Genomic DNA, 11100 nt, shown 5'->3' on the forward strand with positions numbered 1-11100 from the left:
CTGGGTATCGAACCCAGGTCTGCCTCGTGCAAGGCAAGCGCCCTACCCCGCTGTACTATCAATCCAGCCCCTCACCATATTTTTAAAGAGATCTTTGGTTATAGATCTTAACCTTAGAATAAGATTACAGTAGAAGATAATTGTCAAGTCATGCCAGTTTCAACTTCATATTTATCCCAAATCCAATAATGTTTACCATTTCTACTTTTACAGTCCTTGGAATTGTCCCCTTTAACATGGACTTGTACCCTTTGAGTAAGTATCACCCTGAACTGTCTTCCATTATAATACCACCGTAGAATACCTCCCACTAGTTCATCACCCACGAATATCTACCCATAGTATATTACCTAAGAACATACCACTTGCTGGCACTCCAGAATACTATTACTAGTCTTTTCCCCCAAGAGCATTGCCCATTAGTTCATCATCTGGAACAAGGATGTGTGTTGTAACATTGTATGACTGAAACTGGATCAAGAAAGCTTGGTAACTATCTCACATGCTTCAATTAAAATAAAATAAAATAAAATCACACGAAAAGATAATAAACATGAAAATATTATGGGTAAGTAAAGTAAATCAAATACTTGATTATAACTTTATTTATAATCAAGTAAAGTACTTATAATCAAGTAAAATTAAGACTATCCCCTTTAGGGGCTGGAGCAATAGCACAGCAGGTAGGGCGTTTGCCTTGCATGTGGCCGACCCGGGTTCAATTCCCATATGGTGCCCTGAGCACCACCAGGAGTAATTTCTGAATGCAGAGCCAGGAGTCACCCCTGTGCATCACCAGGTGTGACCCAGAAAGCAAAAAATAAAAAATAAAAATAAGACTATGCCCTTTAATTTTCCTCTGGTTGCAACAGAGTTATAGAATACTGTTCTGAAAGCTCACTCAGTAATAGACATCCGAAATATATATATTCAGCAAAATTTGCATAGAGTGACATATTGATTTTTAATGAGATAGTCTATTTTATTTATTGAGTATCTAATACTGCAGTTATTTTTCTAGTTCTTGAGGACTCAGAGAAAAAGGAATCATGAAAATATTGTAGTGTGGAGAGAAAAAAAATCTACATTTATAAAATAATTGATTTACATATTTCTCTAATGCCCTATGTGAAATTAGACATAGAAACAGTTTTATTGGACAAATTTCAACTACATAGGAACTCTACTCATATCACACTTTTAGCTGACTCAAGCTTCATACAATCATTTGAGCTGTAGGAACCATTCTTAGCTCTCAAAATATTAAAAAGAGCTGACAGCAAATCAGATTTACCTCAAGGGCCATAATTTGCTGACTCACCTATGAATTTGTTTAGTTATTGCAACCGAAATGCAAATATACACTTTATTCAAATTGAATAGGTATTTATTTCTTGTATATCATAAAGAAAACAAATTCAACTTTCAAGTTTCACTTGTAGGATAAGTGGTGTTGCATGAATTTTGTTAACTATGGAAAGCCAACAGTTGGAAGAAAGTACCTGAGTTCTGTGCTAAGTCATATCTAAAGTCCAGGGAGAGTAATTATTTGGAAAGAGAAAAAGCGAAGTAGATGGGCATACTAAAGTAGTTCATTACACCATATTCACAGAAGTATTTTTTAAAATAGAGGGCATTTTGTTTTACTCATGGAGATGCAATAGGAGTCTGCTAATTTTTAATGTGTCCTATTCCTTGAATTCTTCACGAAGAGGGAAGAAAATGACAGTAGTCAGAAAGCAATGGATGTGCTCATGGCACTTGGTCAAATACCAAAGGTTTCAAGGAAAGTTCTCCTGGTTCATTGTCAGATCACATAAAAGTGCCAAAAATAAAAGAGAAATGTCATATTAGCATAGTTGTTCTGCAAATGTCATATTTTACAATGCCTAGGTGACAAAGTTGGTACTCTATCTTTTAATTTTTTATTTTAACCTAAGAGAAATCACAGTTGGAGATACAACCAGAATGCTTTCCAATGTCATTAGACTTTTAAAATTTTATTCAAATGGTGAGTAGGTTGCCAATTCTCAAATAGATTTAGTTAAGAATTCTTTCAAAATTTATAAGTTGGTCAAGGTCTTTATGATAATAATAATCAGCTTAAAATTGAGGTTCACAAAAATGTTTCCAGGGAGAAACACTAGCAGAAATTTAAGTATTGCAGAGTGGTATTTTCACAGAGAGCACAGTCTTTGGACAAACAGCCTCAGGAGGAAGCTGGCCAAGAAAAAAGGACAATATCACTGGCTTGCTTCCCAGCATACTTCCTTTCCAAACTAATGACTTTCCTTATAAAAAAAGTTATCCAGCACAGAAAGTTTAAAACACTCTTGCTATGGATATGTGCAATAAAGTTTTACACTTTTAGAATATTTAGACAGAATAGGTTATGATGTTTCATATAACCCCATGGATTTGTGGTAAAAGCAGAGGAGACATTTGAGGCAAACTCTCTAGTGAATAAATAAGCACAATTCAAGTTTCTTAGGCTCTCAGAGGCAAAACTTAATTGAAATCAATATGAAAAAATGCAAAGACTAGAAAGTGCTGAAATGATTGTAGAAGCTTGAATCAGCTAAAAGTGTGATATGAGTAGAGTTTCCGTGTAGTTGAAATTTGTTCAATAAAACTGTTTCTATGAGGTAGCATTGCTCTCCCTATTTCACTAGCAGTAGAATTACCACAATTATTCTTTTCTTTTAAACATCCATACACTCATAAAACTGAATAATTTTCTTAAAACAAATAACAAATAGTAGACTTTGTTTTACTCAGTAAACACATTACTGAGATATTATATATAAATAGAATCCCTGAATTCAATTCTATTTCCCCACTGATTTCATGATTTTGAATGTTACTGTTATTTTTATTGATCTATGGTTGCTTTTTCTACTCCTAATTTTTGTCAAATGAAGGCTTAAAATCTAGTTAAAACTAAAGGCAATTCAAAGTTAACATTTTCTGAAAGTCTATTTACAAAAATAGCCACTTCAGTTTACCTTCTTTTAAGTTAAGGAATTAAGTGTGGTGATGTGTGTGGTGTGTGTGCATTTGTGTGTGTACCACAAATCAACTAAACTATCTGTGATAATCAATAACTAAAAAATTCAAAGCCATACTATGCTATATCAGAGGAAAACCTGTAAGTTATATTCTTATTAGAAAATAAGACATGATCCAGAAAGATAATACACTGGGTCAGGCACTTGCTTTACAAGTGGATAAACCAGGTTCAAACTGGTGTCACATGTCTAAGCACTAGGAGTGATATCCGAACAAAGATCCAGTGGTATACTTTGAGCACAGGGGATTGTGACTAAAAAATCAAAACAACAACAGAAAGTGAGTCAATGTACCACATTTTTGTATAGGCCTGTACCATATATGATACCATATATCATCAAATTTAAACTGCATTTTATTTCTATTTCTGATTGAATATTGGGTGATTTATAATGGCAATACTACTATCTATAAATACTTATTATATCACAATAACCCAAAGTTGATTCAGTTATATTAGTTAGTTGCCTGATCAATTTTTCAAAAAAAAATTGGGGGTCACACATGGCAATGCTTGGTGTTACTGCTGGCTCTGCATTCAGGAACTACTCCTTACAGTGCTCAGGGGAACATATGGGATTCTGGGGATCAAATCCAGGTTGGCTTTATGCAAGGCAAGCACCTTACCACCTGCTATATTATCTCTGGCTCATTGCCAAATCAATGTTTGAACAAATTTTATTTAGTCCTTTATTTGTTATAATATTTTAACAAATAATTCAATTAGAAAGCTAAAATTTTAAAAAATTTTATTGAATCACCATGAGATAGTTACAAGCTTTCATGTTTGGGTTACAATCACACAATGATCAAACACCCATCCCTCCACCAGTGCACATTCCCCACCACCAATATCCCCAGTAACCCCCCCCTTTCCCACCCTCCCCCTGCCTCCATGGCAGACAGTGTTCCTCATACTCTCTCTCTACTTTTGGGCATTATGGCTTGCAGCACAGACACATACACATACACTGAGAGGTCATCATGTTGGTCTATTATCTACTTTCGGCACACATCTCCCATCAAAACTGATTGTTCCAGCTATCATTTTCTTGGTGATCCCTTCTCTATTCCATCTTTCAACCTCATGAGATGTTTTTCATGCTAAGTGAAATGAGTCAGAAAGAGAGGGAGAGACATAGAAGGACTGCACTCATTTGTGGAGAAAGCCAATATTTTAATTCAATTTTTTGTCAAATAAATAAAAATTGTAGAAAAAATACTTTCATGTTTATACACCCTTACTATAGTGTTTCTGACCCCACTTCATGTCATTAAAATAGGAAATTTTAATTTACTATTAAATATTAAAATAACATGTTAGACATTTTATTAAAATTAAATATTAAAACAATATGTTAAATTTTAATAATTTTTATTCAAAAATTTTAAAATGTATTTAAAGTTTAAAATTGAAAAAAACAGTAACAAGAAGTCTCACAATGGAGACGTTACTGGTGCCTGCTCAAGCAAATTGATGAACATCAGGAAAACAATGCTACAGTGCTTTAATTTTAATAATTTTACATTTTTCATTTTAATAATTCTAATAATTTGATTATTTTGATATAATAATTTAATAGATATTAAAATAATATGTTAGACATTGATCCATTCAACAAATATTTAGCAATTCCATATTTTGTGATGGGCATTTTGTTAAGTTCTAGAGATAGAGTTATAAAACAATATTCCTTTCTTCAGTATACTTTCAGACAGGGTTATTCAATTCTACCTGTTTACTTAGTTTTTCTACTCTAGTTTCAATATTCTGATTCTAGTAGTCAAATAGAATTCAGTGGCCATGTCTTTAATATTATCTATAGGGAATCTTTTTCTGAGGGTTAGGGGAGACTTAAAACAAGTAAAAGAAAGATTTGATCATTGTGGAGCCTCATATTTGTAATAAGCATCACATAAATTTTACAAAGATACACAATTGCAACCATAAAGGTTCACACCAATTCCTGTGCTAAGACGAATCAAATGACACCCCCAAAAGAGTTTTGCTGTTCTATGAATGGAAGGACTGTGGCAAGTCTTTTATTCACAAAACCATCCTTACCAAGTATCAATAACTTCTTGAAGTAGCCCAGAAGTAGAAGCCAATGTTCTGGTCCCATGGGATGTTCTGCAGATTTGTGGTCAAATATAGAGGATGCAGAGCAGGAAGTGGAGGTTGCTGAGCCAGAGGTGGAGGCAGCTGAGCCCAACATGAAAGCTGTTGAGCCCAATGGAGAAGCCAAAAGACCTGATGGGGAGAGTGCAGAATCAAACAGAGAAGCTGAACAGCCCAGTAGACAGGTGGAACAACACAGTGGGGATGCTAATGAGCCAGATGGTACTGGGATTGAAGACCCAGAAAATAGAGCTGAAGAGCCAGAGGGAGATGAGGACGAACCAACTAGTGCCAGAATCAAAGACCCAGAGGTAGAAGGTGAAGGTAAAGAAATTGAGGTGAAAGAGCCCTACATGAATGTAAGGAAACTTCACTGACAACTCAACCCACAGTGAGCATCTGACAGTCTGTGCCAGGGTGATAGTGTCTGAGGCTAGAAGTGCCTGTGGGGAAGCTCATGTTATGCTGCGCATGCGTCTGTCACCAGCACTCGGAGCTGCTTTGCAACCTGTGACAGGCGCTACAAGTGTGATGTCTGTGGCCAGCTTTTCCGTGGTCATCTATTCCTTGATAGACACCAACATATCCATACTTGCTAAGAATCCAAGGACAAATGAGAGAAATGGCAATCAGAACTGAACCCTTATGTAAGGACAGAGAATTGAAACTATCCCATAACAGCGTCAATGCCTCCTAGCATAGACCCCTCAGACTTGCCTTACAAGTGGATAAACCAGGCTCAATCTGGTGCCACACATAGTAAGTCTTTTATTCACAAAACAGTGCTTACCAAGCACCAAAAGCTTGACGAAATAGCTCAGGTGCATCTTGGGCTAAAGAACCTCCAGTTGCAACTCTTTCCACCTTCACTCTCCCTCAGTCAAGTTCCAGTATATGCTCGTAAGAAAGCCATGGCAGAGACTCCACCTTCTACCTGAGGGAGATCCTAAGAGACTGGGACTAGATTGCCCTATCAACAGAGATACTCCATACACATATCAATAGCATAGACCCAATATTTCCTGACATGCATATAAAATAGCAAAGTGTAGCCAATAGTAATCACATGTTTGGATTGGATATGCTGTATAGTTCTAGTTCACTGGACAGAAGTACAATACCTGGCACTGTGGAGATATTTTGTTTTTTGATTTTTGTTTTGGTTATTTTGCTTTTGAGGAGAAGGTAGAAAGCAACAAATTAGAATGTATTTGTAAATATTTTGAATATAGGGATTATGCATTATTTGAACCATATGTATAGTTATGAGAACTGACCTTGTATTATTCCTTAATCTAAAAATATTAATGTAAAGTTGTAGTTATGAAAGATAAAAAGAGATAAAGAACTTTTCTGTTTGAAAAAATGAGGACTTGAGCTTTATTTCAGACATCTGGGACTGTACCAACACCTCATGCTGTGTCAGACATTACAATAAACCTGTTGGCAAGCAAATAGTTGCCACATTGTAGCTTGCAAATTATTACTCAGAAATATTATGTTTTATTATTTTTTAACCCAAATTTAGAAGACCAATCAAATGAGACAGAGTGACATGTTGAGAGAAGGAGGTTTTTTGCAACATGCAGACAGGTTGAAATGATGGATTCATGTCCTAAAAGCAACAATCTTGTCTTTCTCCCTGGCAACAAGTAGCACATTTTTACGAAGAGTGAGTTACAGGTTGATGAATGCCAGAGTGATTACTAAATTCACTCAGGTGATCATCCCCTGAGGCACACTTCCAATGTGGACAGTAAATAAGGATTTCAGAATAACATGTCTTTTTAAATTTTTTTAAATGAATCACCATGAGATGCAGTGACAGACTTACAAACGTTTGTGATTACATTTTAGTTATACAATGATTGAGTACCCGTCCCTCCACCGGTACCCATTCTTCACCACAAATGTTCTAAGAATCCCTCCCATCAACCTCACCCCATCCCTTTCCCCTGCCTCTGTGGTAGGCACATTCCCTTTTATTCTCTATCCTTTTGGGTGCTTATGGTTTGCAGTACAAGTACTAAGTGGCCATCATGTTTGGTCCATAGTCAAATTTCAGCACACTTCTCTCATCCCAAATGAGTCCTCCAAGCATCATTTTCTTGGTGATCCCTTCTCTTTCCCAGCATGAGAGTTCGGCTTCCAAGCCATGGAGCAATCTTCTTGACCCTTATCTCTACTACCCTTGTGTGTTAGTCTCCCATTAAGTTTTGTTATATTCCACAAATAAGTGCAGTCATTCTCTGCCTGTCCCTCTCTGACTCATTTCACTTATCTCCTTGTCGATACACTTATATGCAAATTTCATGATTTCATCTTTTCTCACAGCTGTGTAGTATTCCATCATGTAGATATACCAAAGTTTCTTTAGCCAGTCACTTGTTCTCAGGCACTCGGGTTTTTTCCAGATTCTGGCTATTGTAAATAATGCTGCAATGAATATACAAGTGAAGATGTCATTTCTACTACATTTTTTGTATCTACGGGATATATTCTCAGAAGCATTATTGGTGGGTCAAATGGGAGCTCAATTTTTAATTCTTTGAGAAACGTCCATACTGTTTTCCAAAGAGGCAAAACCAGTCGGCATTCCCACGAGCAGTGACCAGTCGGCATTGCCACCAGCAGTGAAGAAGAGACTTCTCCTCTCCATACATCTATGCCAACACCAGATGTTTTTGTTCTTTTGGGTGTGTGCCAGTCTCTGTGATGTGAGATGATATATCATTGTTGTTTTGATCTGCATCTCCCTGATGATTTGTGATGAATAACATATTTTATGTGCCTTTTGGCCATTCAGATTTATTCTTTGAGAACGTTTCTGTTAATTTCATCGCCCCATTTTCTGATGGAATTTGTTCTTTCTGTAGAGTTTAACTAGTGCCTTTTATGTCCTTGATATTAACCCCTTATCAGAAGAGTACTGGGTGAATATCTTTTCCCATTCCTATTCTGTAAACTGTCTTTGTATTCTGGTAACTGTTTATTTTGAGGTGCAGAAGTTTCTTAGTTTAAAATAGTCCTGTTTGCATAGAAGGGAACTTCCTCAATATAGACAAAGCCATCTACCACAAGCCTATAGCAAGCATTATCCTCAATGGGGAAAAACTAAGGGCGTTCCCTCTAAGATAAGGGACAAGGCAAGGATGCCCACTCTCACCATTTCTGTTCAATATAGTAATGGAAGTACTTGGAATAGCGATTAGGCAAGAAAAAGATGTTAAGGGCATTCAAGTAGGAAAGGAAGAAATCAAGCTCTCACTATTCGCAGATGATATGATATTATATTTACAGAACCCCAAAGCCTCTACCAAGAAACTCCTCAAAACAATACACTCGTATAGCAAAGTCGCAGGCTATAAAATCAATACCCAAAAGTCCATGGCTTTCCTCTATGCAAATAATGAGAGAGAAGAAAGTGATATGAAAAAAGCAACCCCGTTCACAATCATGCCTCAGAAAATCAAGTACCTCCGAATTGGACTAACTAAAGAGGTGAAGGACCTGTACAGAGAAAATTACAGAAATTACTTCACAAAATTAAAGAGGACATGAGGAAATGGAAGCAAATCCCCTGTTCATGGATTGAGAGAATTAACATTGTCAAAATGGCAATACTTCCCAAAACATTATGCAGATTCAATGAGATTCCTATAAGGATACCCATGACATTCTTCAAGGAAGTGGACCAAACACTCCAAAAATTCATATGGAACAACAAACCCCCACGAATAGCTAAAGCAATTTTGGGGAAAAAGAAGATGGGAGGCATCACCTTCCCCAACCTCAAGCTCTACTACAAAGTGGTAATAATTAAAACTACATGGTACTGGAACAAAGGCAGAGCAGTAGACCAATGGAACAGGTTAGAATACCCTTACACAAAACCTCAAATATATGATCATCTAATCTTTGATAAGGGAGCAAGAAATGTAAAGTGGAGCAAAGAAAGTCTCTTTAACAAATGGTGCTGGCAAAACTGGACAGCTACATGAAAAAAAATGGGCTCAGTCTTATACCTAACAACATGCACAAAAGTCAGATCAAAATAAATTAAAGACTTCAACATTAGACCAGAATTCATAAGGTATATTGAAGACAAGGTCGGCAAAAACCCTCCACGACATTGAAGCTATAGGTATCTTCAAAGAGGACTCACCACTGACCAGGCAAGTAGAAACAGAGATAAACAAATAGGACTATCTTAACCTGAGATGCTTCTGTACCTCAAAAGTACAACGACCAGAATACAAAGACAGTATACAAAATGGGAAAGGATATTCACCCAATACCAATTGGATAAGGGGTTGATATCAAGGATTTACAAGGCACTGGTTAAACTTCACAAGAAGAAAATATTCAAACCCATAAGATAATGGGGCGATAAAATGAACAGAAACTTTCTCAAGGAAGAATTCCGAAAGGCTAAAAGACACATGAAAAAATGCTCCTCATCACTAATTATCAAGAAGATGCAGATCAAAACAACAATGAGATACCATCTCACACCACAGAGACATCCAAAAGAACAAAAGTGACCGGTGTTGGAGCGGATGTGGGAGAAAGGGACTCTCCTTCACTGCTGGTGAGAATGCCAACTGGTTCAGCCCTTTTGGAAAACAGTATGGACAATTCTCAAAAAATTAGAAATTGAGCTCCCATTTGACCCAGCAATACCACATCTCAGAATATATCCTGGAGATGCAAAAAAGCATAGTGAAAGTGACATTTGCACCTATATGTTCATTGCAGCACTGTTCACAATAGCCAGAATCTGGAAAAAACCCGAGTGCCCAAGAACAGATGACTGGCTAAAGAAACTTTGGTACATCTACACAATGGAATAGTATGCAGCTGTTAGAAAAGATGAAGTCATGAAATTTGCATATAGGTGTATCAGCATGGAAAGTATCACGTTAAGTGAAATGAGTCAGAAAGAGAGGGACAGACATAGAAAGATTTCACTCATTTGTGGAATATAAGGTAACAGAATGGGAGACTAACACCCAAGAATAGTAGAGATAAGAATCAAGAGGAGTACTCCACAGCTTGGAAGCTGACCTCACATGCTAGGTGAAGAAGCAGCTCTGATAGAGAAGGGATCACCAAGCAAAGGGTGCTAGGTGGGCCCACTAGGATTGGGAGATACAGGCTGAAATAGACTATAGACTGAACAAGATGCCTACTTAATACCTCTGTAGCAAACTACAACACCCAAAAAGAAAGAGTGAGCAAATGGGAATGCCCAGCCACAGAGGCAGGGTGGGGTGAATTGGACAGGGTGGGGGTCGTGGGAGGGATGCTGGGACCATTGGTGGTGTTAAATGGGCACTGGTGCACGGATGGGCACTCGATCGTTGTATGACTGAAACGTAAGCATGAAAATCTGTAAGTCTGTAACTTTGTCTCACGGTGATTCACTAATAAATTAAATATTAAAATAAAAACTAAAAAATCATGCTCAAATAAAAAAAAAAGATAGTCCTATTTGTTTATCTCCGTTTTCACTTACTTGGCCAGTGGCATTTCATCTTTGAAGATACCTTTAGTTTCACTTTGTGGAGGGTTTTGCTGATCTTTTCTTCAAGTACCTTATGGATTCTGGTCTGATGTTGATGTCTTCAATCCACAAAATGAAAAACTCCTCCAAGAAATCAAAGAGGACAAAAGTAAATGGAAAAAACTCACTGCTCATGGATTCGGAGAATTAACATTGTCAAATGTAATACTCCCCAAAGCATTATACAGATTCAATGCAATCCCTATAAGGGTAACCATGACATCATTCAAAGAAATTGATCAAACACTCCTGAAATTCATATAAAAGAATAAGTCCCCATGAATAGCTAAGGCAATTCTTGGGGGAAAAAGATGGGATGCATCACCTTCCCCAACCTCAAACTGTA

At 36.9% G+C, this 11100-nt stretch overlaps 1 pseudogene; it reads left to right on the forward strand.

Moving 5' to 3' along the window:
- The first annotated feature begins 236 nt into the window (after positions 1-236).
- Positions 237-5787, forward strand: LOC129399761 (paternally-expressed gene 3 protein-like; annotated as a pseudogene).
- The last annotated feature ends 5313 nt before the right edge of the window (positions 5788-11100 follow it).

Source organism: Sorex araneus, chromosome X (assembly GCF_027595985.1).
Source record: "Sorex araneus isolate mSorAra2 chromosome X, mSorAra2.pri, whole genome shotgun sequence".
Classification (NCBI taxonomy): Eukaryota; Metazoa; Chordata; class Mammalia; order Eulipotyphla; family Soricidae; genus Sorex; species Sorex araneus.